This window comes from Paramisgurnus dabryanus, chromosome 10 (genome assembly GCF_030506205.2).
Source record: "Paramisgurnus dabryanus chromosome 10, PD_genome_1.1, whole genome shotgun sequence".
Taxonomy (NCBI): Eukaryota; Metazoa; Chordata; class Actinopteri; order Cypriniformes; family Cobitidae; genus Paramisgurnus; species Paramisgurnus dabryanus.
Window position 1 is genome coordinate 35,755,786 of NC_133346.1, and position 19,171 is coordinate 35,774,956.

At 38.2% G+C, this 19,171-nt stretch overlaps 1 protein-coding gene across 8 annotated transcripts in view; it reads left to right on the forward strand.

The window, feature by feature from the left end:
• The window catches only part of LOC135745955 (uncharacterized), a 605,494-nt gene that overhangs the window by 547,185 nt on the left and 39,138 nt on the right, over positions 1-19,171 (forward strand). The window contains exons 1-8 of one of the 8 annotated variants that reach the window (XR_012337829.1): positions 6,018-6,290; positions 7,183-7,260; positions 7,367-7,538; positions 7,787-8,475; positions 8,586-8,603; positions 8,746-9,189; positions 10,038-10,163; positions 10,413-10,446. The gene's annotated coding sequence lies outside the window, so the exon portion shown is untranslated. Of the gene's footprint in view, positions 1-6,017; positions 6,291-6,492; positions 7,539-7,786; positions 8,476-8,585; positions 8,604-8,745; positions 9,190-10,037; positions 10,164-10,412; positions 10,447-19,171 lie in introns of those variants that run through there. The other 7 variants (XR_012337827.1, XR_012337826.1, XR_012337828.1 and 4 more) reach the window with 7 other exon arrangements.

Consider the following 19,171-nt stretch of genomic DNA (forward strand, 5'->3'; position numbering starts at 1 on the left):
TTGCTTGGTGACTTTAACATTCATGTTGACACTCTCTGTTCAAATAGTACTCATTTAAAAACTGTATTGGACTGCTTTGATCTTCATCAGAATGTAAATTTCTCAACTCATGTTCATGGCCACACACTTGACTTAGTTTGTACATCTGGTCTGAATGATATTTCAGTAAATGGACTGGTTACTCCAATCTCAGATCATAAGCTAATTACTTTTGATTTCACATCATCTTGTCCTCCCAAATGTATTGACAATATAACCATCTCTTATCGCAAGATCAGTGCTATTGATACTAATGCGTTTGCTGTATCTATTGTTTCGTCTGCTGTTTCTGATGTCTTTAATTTAACCTGTTCATCTGAGATATCTGATTTGTACCACCTTGCCATCGCTGATGTTTTAGATGAGCATGCTCCAATTAGAACTAGGTCTGTTCCTTTATCACACTCCTCGCCGTGGTTTAATGCTGAGCTACGTGCTATGAAAGCAAGAGGGAGACAGCTTGAACGCCTCTTTAGGAAAACTGGTCTAACTGTTCACTTTCAAGCATTTTCAGACCATATTGAGCAATATAAAACCGCCTTGAACACGGCTCACTCTTCCTATATTTCTAAAATGATTAATAATGCAAACAACAGACCTAAAGCACTTTTTAATATTGTAAACAAACTAGTCCAGGCACCTGCGCATCATGCCTGCCAACAAGAATTGGATGACCTGTGCTGCTCTTTTTTGCACCACTTTCAGGAAAAGTTGGATGCTTTACGTGGGAGTTTTTGTGATGAACCGACCACCTCTACTTGTGAGCATGCTCAGTCTATACATACACATAATAACTTTACAATGACAAACCCCATCTTAATTAGTGAAATAATTCAGAAATCAAACTCTTCTTCATGCCGTCTGGATCCCGCACCAACTACCCTTCTGAAGCACTGCACCTCTGTCATTTCTGCTCCTATCTCACATCTAGTGAATATGTCCCTTGTATCTGCTTCTGTTCCTGTCTCACTAAAAACGGCTGCAGTTACCCCTACCCTTAAAAAGACAAATCTGGACCCAACTGACTTTATTAATTATCGGCCCATTTCCAACTTACCCTATGTCTCAAAGATTTTAGAAAAGGTTGTTGCCACTCAGTTGCAGTCATTTCTGTCTCACAGTGATAGCTTCGATTTATTTCAGTCTGGTTTCCGCCAAAATCACAGCACTGAAACTGCATTAGTAAGGGTTATTAATAGGGCTGTCAAAAGATTAATCGTGATTAATCACATCGAAAATAAAAGTTTGTGTTTACATAACATATGTGTGTGTAATGTGTATAATTATTATGTATATATAAATACACACACATTCATGTGTATATTTAAGAAATATTTGCATTTATATACTGTATAAACATTTATATAATTTATATTATATAGAAATATAAATATTTTATATATAAATATAACCAATTTTTCTTAAATATATACATGACTGTGTGTGTTTTTATATATAAATATTAATTATACACACTACACACACATATGTTATGTAAACACAAACTTTTATTTTAGATGTGATTAATCACGATTAATCTTTTGACAGCCCTAGTTATTAATGACCTCTTACTCTCTGCTGACTCGGGTAACCTCTCCATACTTTTATTACTCGACCTTAGTTCGGCTTTTGACACTGTCTGTCATAAACGTTTGTTGAAGCGCCTCTCAGAGATTGGTATCTCAGGAGCTGCGCTCTCTTGGTTTTCTTCCTATCTGGCAGACAGAACATTTTATATCAGTATGCACAACTATAAATCTCCCACTGTCACATTAGAGCGAGGTGTTCCACAAGGATCAGTTCTTGGCCCATTACTGTTTATTATTTACATTCTGCCTATCGGACAAATTATTCGTCGTCATGGTTTTCAATATCACTGTTACGCCGACGATATTCAAATATACACCACTTGTAGACCGGACTCTATTCACCAGACTACATCACTATCCTCATGTATTAATGAATTAAAGACCTGGCTGAACTGCAACTTTCTCAGTTTGAATCTGACTAAGACAGAAATCTTAATTACTGGTCCACCATCTCTAACAAAAAACATAACCAAGACTCCCACTATTGACCTTGAAGCTACATCCATTTTTCCAGCTGCTACTGTTAAAAACTTGGGCATCACCCTTCACTCTTCACTGACTCTCGACCCCTACATTAGTCAACTCTGTAAAGCTGCATTTTTTCAACTCCGCCGCATTGCCAAGCTCCGCCCTTATGTTAGCCCAAATGACGCTGAAGCTTTGGTACATGCGTTTATCACATCTCGTCTCGACTACTGTAATGCTCTTTTTTCCGGACTACCAGCACACTCTATCTCACGTCTGCAATATATTCAAAACTCTGCCGCTAGATTGCTAACTCACACTAAGCGATCCGCTCATATCACTCCAATTCTGTTCGACCTCCACTGGCTACCTTTGTCCTCTCGTATTTCCTACAAAATTCTCCTGCTTACCTTTAAGTCACTAAATGGTCTTGCTCCTTCCTATCTCTCTGACTTACTTTCCCAGTATACTCCCCCTCGAACCCTCCGATCTTCTGACTGTAAACTCCTCTGTGAACCAAGATTTTGCCTTTCATCTATGGGTGGTAGGTCTTTCTCAGTTATAGCCCCTAAGCTATGGAACTCTCTTCCCTTGTCTCTGAGGACTGCAACAACACTGCATGAATTTAAGTCTAAACTCAAAACCCACTTGTTTAACAAATACTATCTGTCATGACATGTCTTTCATAATCAGGTTCCTTACACTCGATTATCCTGTTGCTCAGATTCTTGATTTACCAACCGATTTCCATGTTGTCCTGATTTGACCCTGCTTGTTTTTGCTTCTGTTTTATGTTATTTTTGTTTTTTGTTTATTTCATTTGTAATGCGAAACGCAACTGTGATCGCTTGGACTGGGCAATTGTCCATTGTCTACTGCTGTATGTATTTACTGTTAGCTGTTATTGTGAAGCGTCCTTGAGCTATGGAAAGGCGCTATATAAATTAAACTTATTATTATTATTATTATGGGAAGGATTGATAGCGCGTTTGGTCTTTTCCGGAGCTTTGCAGATGACGTTTTGGCGTTACGTAATTTAGGTATATTTATCTCTAATCTGACTCCAAAGACAAAGATTTAGTTTATATTATATTACAAATTTGATTGATTATTACTTTTAAAGCTTACAGAATTTAGATGGATGTTTGTTTATTTATTCTGATAAAGCTCTGGTATTACACTCGTTCATTCGGTTCTCACAGTCGCATATGATCCTAGTACGAGCCTCATAATTAATATACTGGTCAACGGTCGTAAGCGAATCAGTGTTGGTCGCTGCCAGAGGTTGGACTATACGCTTAAGCGGCCGCTTTCTGCGTGCTCAACTTTAAACATACTTTATTTAGTCCCCTTAGAGGTGACACTTAATTGTTACAATTATTATTTCTAATCAAGATTAATGAATAGAATAACATTGAAATAAACAGATGTTGAGGCTGACCCTATTTAGAGTAATCAGAAATGTTACTCTAAACGGAAACACAGCCTCCACGCTTCTAAGTACACTTAAACTAACGCCAATTGCTATTCGTATCTCACAAATCCTCAGCGGATGTATTATTCACTATCTAACTGGGTTTGGGCCGATCCTAGCCTGATTTCAGTCCTTACGGTAACTACGGATACAACGATATTACTTGCAGTGTCAACATTTACCGAGCAACACAGAATAAATCAAATATAACAATTTATTAACCAGGTACCAATTCGAATACGAAAATCAAACGAAAACCCATTGCATACCTGGTAATGAGATGAAGATCTGGTTACAGATTCCTCAAAGTAAAATAACAATACATGATGCTGTGCAAGGACAGCATCATGGGGGTGCATTTCTCGATATTGAAAGTCCCGCCTAAATCTTCTACACATCTCCTTAAATAACCAGAGAACAAAGCATATAGGAATTTGGTACTGATTGGTTGTTGTAGAACTAAGGGCTGTCCTTAATCTCTATACAGTGGGTGATTGGTTTATGCTTAGAATGGGAGGTGTCTATCAACATTGAATGAAGTTTCACATATACTTTAACATTGAATTCTGTTGTTATATGAGACCATTGTAACCACTTGCGATGAGACATTTCAATAGAAAACAAATAAGATACAGATTGATTTTAGATTCTTTGTGCATGTAGCATTTCATATACAGTTTGCTTTTAGAGAAAAGAATACAAATGTATGACACCCTAAAGGTGTGTCTTTGAAACCCAAATGTGTCTCAGTGGGAAGTCCACCGTGAATCGTGGAGAGTGGCTTTTCCCGCGCACTCACTTTGCCCCCATGCAGTGTCCTTTGGGGAGGTGCTATCTTATTTAGGAAATTGTCTTACAGCTCCGCCGCTTGATCATATCGGAGAACATAACAGTCCCGATGAGATCAACATACAGTAAGATGTTAGCTCTTGGTGGTGTCCAATCTCTGTAGTGTTCGTAGTGTTCAAGTTCAGTGTGTCAACCAAGGCCTGCGTGCTTTGTTCAATGAATGTCCCATTTTTTTGCGAAAAAAACACCTGTTTTTAGACGTTCTGTCCCTTTGAAGAAAGTTGTCACCTCTGAATGGTGATCTCCTCTGATTTCAGACATCGTCAGGTGGGGATCATGTCATTGACAATACATCACTGTGTGAAACACCTGCACATCTTAAGGACCATTCATTGATTGAACACTGATCAATACTGATAGACTCAGCAACATTATCAAGAGATTCATAGGGTAAACCATAAATAAAATAAATAAAAACATAACACATGATACCTTGATGTGGAAAGTGTAAGTGGTACGGTCTCACCAGGTCAAATATATCTGATCTATAAAATTACCAATGTTCTTTCCCACTGTTGTATTTGGAGTTTAGTTGAATTTAAATGTACTTGGTCTCTGGATATTGAAGAAGAAGATGCAAAAGATCAGGTTAAAACAACAAGGCATAACATTGAGGTATGCATATTATAAAATAAAACCCAGAAAATAAAATGTTAAAATAACCTTGAGATATGCATGTTACAGATTGTATGAAAATAAAACCCAGGAATGATTAAAATGATCTTCAGGTATGCATATTATAGATTGTATGAAAATAAACCCAGAAAATGTAAAAATAACCTTCTTCAGGTATGCATATTATAGATTGTATGAAAATAAAACCCAAAAAATGTAAAAATAACCTTCTTCAGGTATGCATATTGGGTCATGTGAAAATAAAAGAAAATAAAAACCAGAAAGTGTTAAATAACATTCAGGTATGCATATATTGGGTCATGTAAAAAAATAACAGAACATGTTAAAGTAAAATTTGGTAATGCATCTCATAGGGTGTATCAATAAACGTGATAGTAAAATATTGCTACAATAGATTTAGGTATGGGCATGGTAGACCATATATAATAATAATAATAATAATAATAATAGTAATAGGCACATAATGTTGTAATCATTCCATCCATACACACATCTATAATGAGTGTTTCGAGGGAAACTCTGAATTTTCTAATATAAGCACCTTGTAGGCCTAAGATTAATTTAGAATATGTTCAGAACATGTTAAGTCCATGAGCACAATTGAATATTCAGAATCTCATGTTAGATTTCTATGTGTGCAGGTATGTGCCTATGTGTATATGTGTCTGTGTGTATAGGCATGTTTATGAGTATGTGTAGTCCATACACTTGAAGATTTAGAATCTCAGATTTCAATGTGTTTGCGTGTATAAGTAGGTGTATGAGTGTAGAGATATGTGAATACTTATATAGGTGTGTATGTGATATGTTGGCTAAGTCACCTTTGATATTAGGAGTTGAGATGTAAATGGTTTGATTGTTTCTTGAAAATTTTTGTGCTGTTGTTTAGTGATAAGTTGAGGATCAGGGCGCCAACTGGTCCTCACCTATGACAACAACAGTCAGATTATTGATTTGAGATTTAGACAGTACCCAGACAGCACACGTACGTCTGCCCGACGTCGGCTCAAGAGCGTACGTCGGCCTCCTTATCTGAAACATCTAATAAGTATCGGCCAGGCATCGGCCAAATCTTCAGTCAAGTCAACGGTATTTCCCGCTCATCAAGCTTGTCTGTTACGTCGGCTTTGGGTCGGATAACTATACCGGAGGCCGATGCCGCGCTTCTCTCTGTTGGTGCGTGTCCAGTTACTCCTCCCTTTGCAATGCAACCCACCAGAGCAAAGGCGACATCATGGGTGTGTACAAGAACTAAGTAAATGATAATAAGTGAAGAAAAATGGAATCCGTTAAGTAAATGTAAATGTTTTAATATAATATACATGTTGCGAATTCTTTATGGTTTATCTATTATTGTACGTAACTTATCTCGTTAAAGTGTTGGGTTACGTGAAATGCGCAGTGCATAGTTTAAAGCATATACGTTTCTAGCGTAAGTGAGGTATTCTCTGTTACGAAAGTATACTAGCTGGAGTTTTCGTAGAGTTCGCAAGCTTTTCACTCGTGTGCAGCATCCTTCAGTGCAAGTTAAAGTTTATGACACAGTAAGTTCATATCATTATACTATGTTTAATGATTAATGTTTGTGTGCACCGTAACTATTTCTGGCATTACGCCAGTTTTGCCGCTGTTTCGTGATCTGTATAATTATCAGTGTAATCGCGCTAACACTTGCGTTAGCACGGGTGCTTATAACACTAATACCTGCAATATATGTTTAGTTCTTCTTATTATGGGCATAATCCTGTATTCTACAGTTTGTTATCTGTTGCTATAATAATGCTGCATAACGTGATTTATGCTATTATATTTCTTTCCGTAGTTTATATCCTTGCTTAGTGTATATATGAGAGTTCATGATGTTTCATTTGTAATACGGTTGAATCCGTATGTAGACAGGTTATTTTTTATGTCTTATTTGTTTATTACAGAAACTACCTCAGTTGAATACTGGCATGTGTACAAGGTTGAAACTTGCATAAATAAAAGCGAAATCTGATGACTCCTCCCTAATCAGAGTACTGAAGTGGTTAACAGCCTTTAAAACTAGCAATCAGTGGGGTAATTCTCAACAATAAAAGTAAAAATAAATAAAATAGCAGCGCTTTCTTTGCTTTTAATGACACACAGCTGCTAAGTTCCATTAATCCGAAGCAGGAGGGGGTAGTAATGTACATACGCTGGTTGCCAGCCGCCGTTAATACTCAAGTAAGTTAGAGAAAAGGCAACTCGGGAAAGTGAGTACAAATAAGGGATTATTGGCTTGTTTTACACGTATCATTGTTTTGTGTTCCCCTCCTTCGTAAAAAAACAGACAATTCCACGTCAACTCGAACACGCAAAACCCCGGTATGAAGCTTTGTCATGAGCATGCCAAACCAACAGATGGCGATATATTCCTTAACCCAGAGAAGCCACTCCAGTCTCGTCTTGCCATGAACAAGGAAAAAATGCGGGAGCTGACTTCGCAGACGTACGTGGTTCAGGTAAGTTTTCGACAAAAATCTTATATTTAAAGTCTTAAAAGTTAGTATAAGGCACTCCGTCTACTACAGCACAGCAAATAAAGTCATAATGTTTGTAGTACTAGCAGCGCTATTCAGATTTGATGCATTTTTGCTAAAATGTTTTATTTAATAGAGATTATAATTTCCATTATTTTTATCAATCTAAATACCTTTCACTTGTTCAGTATTGTGTTTTTGTTGCTATGTAAACGATGAACTTAATATAGGCAGATGGCCATTGCTTTTCTGAACAGCAGTTGGAAGTATTCTGAGGTAATTTAAATTTTAGGAAAAATATGAGCATGATTATCGATGATTATATAATTGAGTTCAATAACATAGTAATTTTTGTTGTTTCACTTCATTGTGAGTGTTTGTTTGATGTTTAAATGATCAACATAATATGGTTAATTGTTCTGTCCCGTTTGTTAGAAAAGCTTTTGCAAATATCTTGTCTGAGGTAAATTGTCATTTTAAACACATTTAGTGAGTGTGAATAATATGATTTTTGTCTCTATATATATATTTATGATGCTCTGGCAGTTTTAGTTACTGTATAAAGTGTATTATTATGATCTGTATGATAGTTTGAGTGCTTACAATGGCAGCAAATTTAAAAACAAAACAAACAAAAGATGTTTACATTGACATTATTTAAGTTAGTTCAGATTTTTTGACAACCATTTTGTTATGCACAGTGCAATCTGATTTACGTTATTGTATATCAGATGTATGAAATGTACAGTGATTTAATGAACAGGTGTTTCATATCATAGTCATTTGCCATACTGTGGATTTTAAACACATCAAGGGCTGGAAATGACTGAATAAATTTCTTGCCTTTTTCCTTAGCTAATATTTCCCTCATATATGTTTCCTCTCTTCTTGTGTGTTAACTGGTTATTGGCACTGCTGTGTAAGTGTTTCACTGACAGACACCTCAAGACATTTTAGTGGGTGTAACTGGACATCATTTATGTTAATCTGTAATATTCAATTATTATGTTTTATGTCTTTGCAAAACAGATCACAACATCATTTGCTGTAAGTTGTTTTTAACCAGCGGTTACAAACATTTTTATTATTTGACTTTAACCCTAAGTGTTTTTGATCTTAACCATACTGTCATATTAGTTTTATCGGAGATAGGACATAGAGGTACTAAGCCATCTGTTTCTCTGTGCAGGGCATGTACATCTAGGATGCGATCAATCCAGATGAGATTCTCTCCAATGCCAGCAAACCGACAGTGGAAGACACGAGCCAGCACTTCTCCCACCACATTGCCTCAGGCTTTTGAGATACCGACTTATAACTGCTTCTCCCCCCTATGTTGGAATCACCGGGGCCTCCATCGCCCGGCATGTACACGCTACATTAGGTGTAGGTAAGACGCACACTCACTGCTTCCCTGGTGCTTGTGTTCTCAATGTTTCTGTGCAGGTGCCTGGGATAATGAAGACAATTTGGGTTGTCGTGTTACACGCCAGGTGAACAACATCAGAGTGCGGCAGTCAGAGATCCTAAAGAAGGACTCCATATGTTTAGTCGAGACAGTACGCCGTACATCTCTTACGACGAGGATATTTGTTTCAGGACCGCTTTCCCGATACTGACAAGGACATTTAAGGTTCAATGGACAACTTGCTTTCAATGAATGGTTAATGTCTGTAGCCCTTTTCACACACATATTATGGAAAAAATACAGAGTACACATCCGGGAGTTGTTCGGGATTATTTGATTTTGGTTAATTCACGCTGCCAATAGTTATCTAGATTTGTTTGTGCTTTCACACACATGCACTTGGTTGGTTTTTCGTAGTATCTGTAGTTTGCTTATCCGTGATTTCTCTCTCGAGAAACCACACGTGTATTTTTTTGTTTATGATAAGATCATAAAGGAGTGCGTTACACCAGTGCTTCCCAATCCTGGTCCTCGAGCACGCCCTCTCAAAAAGTTTAGATGTCTCCTTATTTAACTCATCAGCTTGTTAGGGAGACATGTTTACCATTTTGGAAGGAGGCTGATAAGTTGAATCAGGTGTTTTAAATAAGTTTTTGGGAGGGGGTGCTCGAGGACCAGGATTGGGAAGCACTGTGTTACACGCTGTTTTGTTATGCTGGTGAATGTTCATAGCTGATAGTGACGAGCCCCCTGATTTCTTCTTCAGTCCAGTTTGCAGATTTTTCTCATTGTGAATGTTAATCTGCATTTAAATCTGCCATGTCAAAGGGGAAAAGGCTATATTTTTGTCATGATGACACAATATTTATGTTGACTAATTATCAACGTTGAAATTGACACCACCGATTCTATCCACCAAACGCAACAGCTCTAAGTCTAGCATACACATAATTGCATTCACTAACCTTTGCCTCAGGTTATAAATAACTTAATAATCACAACCATCCACTACCTAAAAAGCTATGAACAGCAGTCATGCAAATTTTCTCAATTTGCTTTTCTATTTCTACTAGCATTTATGTGAGCTGCAGTCTGGATCCTGCCTCTGTCAGATCACCTAACACAAATGGAAAGATGACATCGACCCTTGCAAGGACTTCAGACGATCCCAGCACTGGACTACATACAGTGGTAATCATGTGCGTTTCATGTTTAACTTTGGATACTTTTGGAGATCATTTCATCTTCCCCTCGCTTAAATGTTTACATTATCAGAATTTTTTTACCAGGGGGCCCAAACTTGTGCATGTCCCTGTACTGATATATACTATACAAATAATATAAGTTGAATTTACTTATTTGAAATGCATTATACTAAACACTACACTGCAATGTTGTTTTTAACATTTGTGCATAATATATGATTTTTTGTCTTTTTCCTTCATTAGATTTTCAGTAGTCCGTGTCAAATTTTCTTTCAAGGTAAGATAGCTTTACATGTTTTTTATTGTGCTTTAGTGGTCACACAGGCCCGGTTTATGTTCTTAACCAGCATGAGTTTATTTATTGTGATATACACAAAACAAGATATTTTGATAAATGATGTTAAGTACACAGCTGCTCATTTACTTCAATAAAATGTCTTTTTCCTATTATGGAAGTCAATGGGTACCATCAACTGTATGATTGACATCATTTATCAGATTAAAGAATTTTTGGCAAGTTTATAACAACATGAACGTGAGTAAATGATACAATTATAATTTTTACGTAAACTTTTAGCTTTGAAGGATTATTTACTCAACCCCATGTTATCCAAGATGTTTGTCTTTCTTTCTTTAGCCAAACACAATCAGAGTTATATTAAATACTGTCCTGGCCAGTGGCGGCTCGTGACTGCTCTTCTGAGGGGTGCGAATTCAAAATAAGTGTTCAGAGTGTCATGTGTGTTGCTCGTGTCTTCAAAAATATGTGTTTGTTACATCATGTAAACCATGTGCATCACGTGTCTTGTCAAAAGAAGTGCCTGCTGCACACGCGTCAAAACCTTTTATGATAAAAGAGATGCTCACGTTCACAAAATACACGCAACACATTCACTTAACATTAAACTCTGATTACGCATGAGATAATGCAGGTATCTTTTATCATAAACCATTATGACGTGTGTGCAGCAGGCACTTATTTTGAAATGACACGTGATTCACATGCGATACGCCTAATAGGGCTGTCACTTTTCAGAAAAATCAAATTCGAACGGATTTCGAATATCATGCAATGTATCCGAATATATTCGAATATCTAGCAAACCCCCCCCCCCGTGCGCATAAAAACCCCACCGTAATGGAGATTCAATCACAAAATTATAAACAGTGACAGTCATAAACAGGGTTGTCTGAATTACTTTTTTACTTAATGTTTGAAACAGCAGGTTATCACTTATGAATAACAAACTTATATATATAGAAAAAACGAATCAGAACAGTTACAAACAATAACGTGACAACTTAAATAGCAGCAGGAGTATACAGGCAGACACAAACGGAATTCGCGCCCGCAGATTTCGGCAGAAAACTCCGCGGAATTCGACGGATTTAATGCCCGTCATTGACAAGCACACATATCCCGCGCTTGAGCGTGTTTGTGAGAAGTAATCTCATTGACAACAAGCACACATACAGCCTATAACCCGCGCGTTTGTGAGCCGTCATTCACAAGTACATTAACCCTGCGCGTGCTGTTTGCTCGCCCGTTTTCAATGATAGAGAGCACAAACCCTTTGATACTTGAGATGAAATTAAACTTAAAGATGAGTTAAGCAGATCTCACTTGACTCTCTCGTCTATGTGACGCGCGACAGTCAGCACATGATCATTTCAAATCCGTTTACAAGACGAATGCTGTTGTTGTTTAATATAAAGTTTACATTGCATTGTAAAAATGATGAAATTATCTTCATACATCATGCTAATTTCATAATGCGAACGTATTAACACGTATTTTTATTTTTTTTATTTTTTAATATTTAACACTATAAACAATATGCCATTTTATATACAAACTATAATTACAGTGCATTGAAAATGCGCTGTACTGTTCTTACTGGGCTTTTTATTATTACAGTGCATTGAAAATGCGCTGTACTGTTCTTACTGGGCTTTTTATTATTATTATTATTATTATGTTGGCTTTGAAAAAGCCAATATATTGTTATTGCTATTAAACTTATTATTATTATTATGTTGGCTTGAAAAAGCCAACATATTGTTATTGCTTTTAAACTTATTATTATGTTGGCTTGAAAAAGCCAACATATTGTTATTGCTTTTAAACTTATTATTATTATGTTGGCTTTGAAAAAGCCAATATATTGTTATTGCTATTAAACTTATTATTATTATTAGTGGTGCTTGCATTTATGCAAAGCATCACTATTACTATCTTGCATACTTATTAGTGGTGCTTGCATTTATGCAAGGCATCACTATTACTATTCCAAAAATTATTATTAGTGGTGCTTGCATTTATGCAAGGCATCACTATTATTATTGCTCATACTTATTATTATTATATCTTATTATTCTTATGTCTGCACACTTTTTCGGCGCGTAACTCGTCCCACACGGTTTGTCGTAGACACACGAAAGAGGGCTCAAATTGACCGGATTATTGAGGAGAGGTGTGCTATGACTTTTATAAGAGATCGGGTGCAGGATTTCCGAAAGGGGGGCGAAAAACCACCCGAAAAATCCCATTGACTTAACATTGGGCCGAACTTTGACGGGTCATAGCTCCGCTCGAGGATTTGGTAGAAACATGTGGGTTATAACATTTGAAGAGGGTGGTAGGCTCTGTAAGAACATACATCACAATGGGGTGTAAGCTGTACCCCTGGGGTGTAAGAGGCACCCGAAATTTCCCATTGACTTATAATGGGGCAGGGAACACGCCCATATAAGGGAATAAAATCGTTCCAGATGGGATATCTTTGCTTTACAGTGTCGTAGAGATAAGTGGGTGGGCTCATTTTACTCGGGCATCCAATCAGTCTCTCAGGATCATCTCAGAGCTATTAAGCCACGCCCCTAGCAACCACTTTGAGCACCCTAGCAACATTTCCCATAGACTGCCATTATAAAATGCCCAGATGGATATCTTTGCAGCACAGTGTCATAGAGACATGGGGGTGGGCTCATTTTACTCAGGCATCCAATCAGTCTCTCAGGATCCTTACATAGTTATTAAGCCACGCCCCTAGCAACCACTTTTGAGCACCCTAGCAACATAAAATTCAAACAGTTATATCTCAGCATCAGAACATCGTAGAGACACGGGGGCTGGACCGTTTGACTCGTGACTCAGAGTGTAATCATTATGGGATGCCATTTTTTTCCCTAGCAACCAAATACAGTACCCTAGCAACAGAGTAAACAAAGCCTTATATCTCCGCATCAGAACATCGTAGAGACACGGGGGTTGGACCGTTTGACTCGTGACTCAGAATGTAATCATTATGGGATCCTAATTTTTTCCCTAGCAACCAAATACAGTACCCTAGCAACAGAGTAAACAAAGCCTTATATCTCCGCATCAGAACATCGTAGAGACACGGGGGTTGGACCGTTTGACTCCTGACTCAGAGTGTAATCATTATGGGATGCCATTTTTTTCCCTAGCAACCAAATAGAGTACCCTAGCAACAGAGTAAACAAAGCCTTATATCTCTGCATCAGAACATCGTAGAGACACGGGGGTTGGACCGTTTGACTCGTGACTCGGAGTGTAATCACTATGGGATGCCAATTTTTTCCCTAGCAACCAAATACAGTACCCTAGCAACAGAGTGTTATATCTCCGCACCAGAACATCGTAGAGACACGGGGGTTGGACCGTTTGACTAGTGACTCGGCGTGTAATCATTATGGGATGCCAATTTTTTCCCTAGCAACCAAATACAGTACCCTAGCAACAGAGTAAACAAAGCCTTATATCTCCGCATCAGAACATCGTAGAGACACGGGGGTTGGACCGTTTGACTCGTGACTCAGAGTGTAATCATTATGGGATCCCAATTTTTTCCCTAGCAACCAAATACAGTACCCTAGCAACAGAGTAAACAAAGCCTTATATCTCCGCATCAGAACATCGTACAGACACGGGGGTTGGACCGTTTGACTCGTGACTCGGGGTGTAATCATTATGGGATGCCAATTTTTTCCCTAGCAACCAAATACAGTACCCTAGCAACAGAGTAAACAAAGCCTTATATCTCCGCATCAGAACATCGTAGAGACACGGGGGTTGGACCGTTTTACTTTTGGGTTGGAGTATAATCATATATTGTCCCGAGAATTTTGCCACGGCAAGCACCACTTCACATTTTCTTCAGGAAATGTACCTATCTAGTTATGTTGGCTTGAAAAAGCCAACATATTGTTATTGCTTTTAAACTTATTATTATTATTCTTTTTCTGAGACCAAAATTACGAACACTAACTCGTCCTAGAGCTTTCAAGCTACATGCACCAAATTTTCCACGGACCTTCAGACTGGTCTGACGGAGTGTGCTATATCTTTTCTAACTGATGGGACCTTCCGAATTCCTAAACGGGGGGCTCGAACACCCCAAAATTTCCATTGACTTAACATTGAGACACACTTTGACGAGTCATAGCTGTGAGTGAGAAACTTGTAGAAACTTGTGGCTTACCACATTTAAGGAGGCTGACAGGCTCTGTAAGAACATACATCACAATGGGGTTTAAGCTATACCCCTGGGGTGTAAGAGGCCCCCAAAATTTCCCATTGACTTATAATGGGGCAGGAAACATGCCCATATAAGGGAATGAAAGCGTCCCAGATGGAATATCTTTACTTTAGAGTGTCGTAGAGACATGGGGGTGGGCTCATCTTACTCAGTCATCCAATCAGTCTCTTAGGATCGCCCCAGAGCTATTAAGCCACGCCCCTAGCAACAATTTTGGGTACCTTAGCAACATCTCCCATAGACTACCATTATAAAAAGCCCAGATGGATATCTTTGCACCAGAGTGTCATAGAGACATAGGGGTGGGCTTAATTTACTCAGGCATCCAATCAGTCTTAATAGGATTCTTATTGAGGTATTAAGCCACGCCCCTAGCAACCAAATATGAGCACCCTAGCAACATAACAAACAAAGCCTTATATCTCTGGATCTGAACATCATAGAGACATGGGGGTTGGGTCTTTGGGTCATGTTAGCTTCATGCTAGCTTAATGCTAAGTCATACTAGCTTCATGCTAGTTTCATGCTAGCTTTATGCTAATTTCACAATATATCTTGCTAACTTCATGCTAAATCATGTTAGCTTCATGTTAAATCTTGTTAGCTTCAAGCTAAATAGTGCTAGCTTCATGCTAATCATGTTAGCATCATGTTAATCATGCTAGCTTCATGTTAAATCATGCTAGCTTCATGCTAATCATGTTAACATCATGGTAGTTTCATGTTAATCATGTTAGCCTCATGCTAGCTTCATGCTAATCATGCTAGCCTCATGCTAGCTTCATGCTTATCATGCTAAAATCATGCTAACATCATGCTAGCTTCATGTTAATCATGCTAACATCATGCTAACTTCATGCTAATCATGCTAGAATCATGCTAACTTCATGCTAAACATGCTAATATCATGCTAGCTTCATGCTAGCTTCGTGCTAATCATGCTAACATCATGCTAGCTTCGTGCTAATCATGCTAGCATCATGCAAGCTTCATGCTAATCATGCTAACATCATGCTAGCTTCATGCTAATCATGCTAGCAACATGCTAGCTTTATGCTAGCATTATGCTAGCTTCATGCTAATCATGCTAGCAACATGCTAGCTTTATGCTAGCATTATGCTAGCTTCATGCTAATCATGCTAGCATCATGCTAGCATCACGCTAATCATGCTAGCAACATGCTAGCTTCATGCTAATCATGCTACCATCATGCTAACTTCATGCTAGCTTCATGTTAATCATGCTAGAATCATGCTAACTTCATGCTAATCATGCTAGAATCATGCTAGCTTCATGTTAATCATGTTAGAATCATGCTAGCTTCATGCTAATCATGCTAACATCATGTTAGCTTCATGCTAATCATGCTAGCAACATGCTAGCTTTATGGTAATCATGCTAGCATCATGCTAATCATGCTAGCAACATGCTAGCTTCATGCTAATCATGCTACCATCATGCTAACTTCATGCTAGCTTCATGCTAATCATGCTAACATCATGCTAGCTTCATGCTAATCATGTTAACATCATGCTAACTTCATGCTAGCTTAATGCTTATCATGTTAGCATCATGCTAGCTTCATGCTAATCATGCTAGCTTCATGCTAATCATGCTAACATCATGTTAGCTTCATGCTAATCATGTTAGCTTCATGCTAATCATGCTAGCATCATGCTAGCTTCATGCTAATCATGCTAGCATCATGCTAGCTTCATGCTAATCATGATAGCATCATGCTAGCTTCATGCTAATCATGCTAGCAACATGCTAGCTTTATGCTAGCATTATGCTAGCTTCATGCTAATCATGCTAGCAACATGCTAGCTTTATGCTAGCATTATGCTAGCTTCATGTTAATCATGCTAGCATCATGCTAATCATGCTAGCAACATGTTAGCTTCATGCTAATCATGCTACCATCATGCTAACTTCATGCTAGCTTCATGTTAATCATGCTAGAATCATGCTAGCTTCATGCTGATCATGTTAGCATCATGCTAGCTTCATGATAATCATGCTAGCATCATGCTAGCATTATGTTAATCATGCTAGCATCATGCTAATCATCCTAGCTTCATGTTTATCATGTTGGCATCATGATAAATCATGCTAAATCATGCTACCTTCATACCTAAACATACCAACAGCCAGATAGCCTACTAAACTAAACTTCTGTCAAACCGTTTTAAACGTTCAGGCAACGCTTTTTCAAGCCAACATAAAGTTTGTCTTCAAACTTTAATATCTAGTTATTATGTTGGCTTGAAAAAGCCAACATATTGTTATTGCTTTTAAACTTATTATTATTATTCTTTTTCTGAGACCAAAATTACGAACACTAACTCGTCCTAGAGCTTTCAAGCTACATGCACCAAATTTTCCACGGACCTTCAGACTGGTCTGACGGAGTGTGCTATATCTTTTCTAACAGATGGGACCTTCCGAATTCCTAAACGGGGGGCTCGAACACCCCAAAATTTCCATTGACTTAACATTGAGACAAACTTTGACGAGTCATAGCTGTGAGTGAGAAACTTGTAGAAACTTGTGGCTTACCACATTTAAGGAGGCTGACAGGCTCTGTAAGAACATACATCACAATGGGGTGTAAGCTATACCCCTGGGGTGTAAGAGGCCCCCAAAATTTCCCATTGACTTATAATGGGGCAGGAAACATGCCCATATAAGGGAATGAAAGCGTCCCAGATGGAATATCTTTACTTTAGAGTGTCGTAGAGACGTGGGGGTGGGCTCATCTTACTCAGTCATCCAATCAGTCTCTTAGGATCGCCCCAGAGCTATTAAGCCACGCCCCTAGCAACAATTTTGGGTACCCTAGCAACATCTCCCATAGACTACCATTATAAAAAGCCCAGATGGATATTTTTGCACCAGAGTGTCATAGAGACATAGGGGTGGGCTCATTTTACTCAGGCATCCAATCAGTCTTAATAGGATTCTTATTGAGGTATTAAACCACGCCCCTAGCAACCAATTATGAGCACCCTAGCAACATAACAAACAAAGCCTTATATCTCTGGATCTGAACATCATAGAGACATGGGGGTTGGGTCTTTGGGTCATGTTAGCTTCATGCTAGCTTAATGCTAAGTCATACTAGCTTCATGCTAGTTTCATGCTAGCTTTATGCTAATTTCACAATATATCTTGCTAACTTCATGCTAAATCATGTTAGCTTCATGTTAAATCTTGTTAGCTTCAGGCTAAATAGTGTTAGCTTCATGCTAATCATGTTAGCATCATGTTAATCATGCTAGCTTCATGTTAAATCATGCTAGCTTCATGCTAATCATGTTAACATCATGTTAGCTTCATGTTAATCATGTTAGCCTCATGCTAGCTTCATGCTAATCATGCTAGCCTCATGCTAGCTTCATGCTAATCATGCTAAAATCATGCTAACATCATGCTAGCTTCATGTTAATCATGTTAACATCATGCTAACTTCATGCTAAACATGCTAATATCATGCTAGCTTCATGCTAGCTTCGTGCTAATCATGCTAACATCATGCTAGCTTCGTGCTAATCATGCTAGCATCATGCAAGCTTCATGCTAACCATGCTAGCATCATTCTAGCTTCATGCTAATCATGTTAGCATCATGCTAGCTTCATGCTAATCATGCTACCATCATGCTAGCTTCATGTTAATCATGCTAGCATCATGCTAGCTTCATGCTAATCATGCTAGCATCATGCTAGCTTCATGCTTATCATGCTGGCATCATGTTAGCTTCATGCTAATCATGTTAGCTTCATGCTAATCATGCTAACATCATGCTAGCTTCATGTTAATCATGCTAACATCATGCTAGCTTCATGCTAATCATGCAAGCATCATGCTAGCTTCATGCTAATCATGCTAGCATCATGCTAGCTTCTTGCTAATCATGCTAGCTTCATGCTAATCATACTAGTATCATGCTTGCTTCTTGCTAATCATGCTAGCATCATGCTAGCTTCATGTTAATCATGCTAGCATCATGCTAGCTTCATGCTAATCATGTTAACATCATGCTAATCATGCTACCATCATGCTAGCTTCATGCTAATCATGCCAGCATCATGCTAGCTTCATGCTAATCATGCTAGCATCATGCTAGCTTCATGCTAATCATGCTAACATCTTGCTAGCTTCATGCTAATCATGCTAGCATCATGCTAGCTTCATGCTAATCATGCTAGCATCATGCTAGCTTCATGCTAATCATGCTAGCATCATGCTAGCTTCATGCTAATCATGCTAGCATCATGTTAGCTTCATGCTAGTCATGCTAGCATCATGCTAGCATCATGCTAATCATGCTAGCATCATGCCAGCTTCATGCTTATCATCTTAGCATCATGTTAAATCATGTTACCTTCATACTTAAACATTCTAACAGCCAGATAGCCTACTAAACTAAACTTCTGT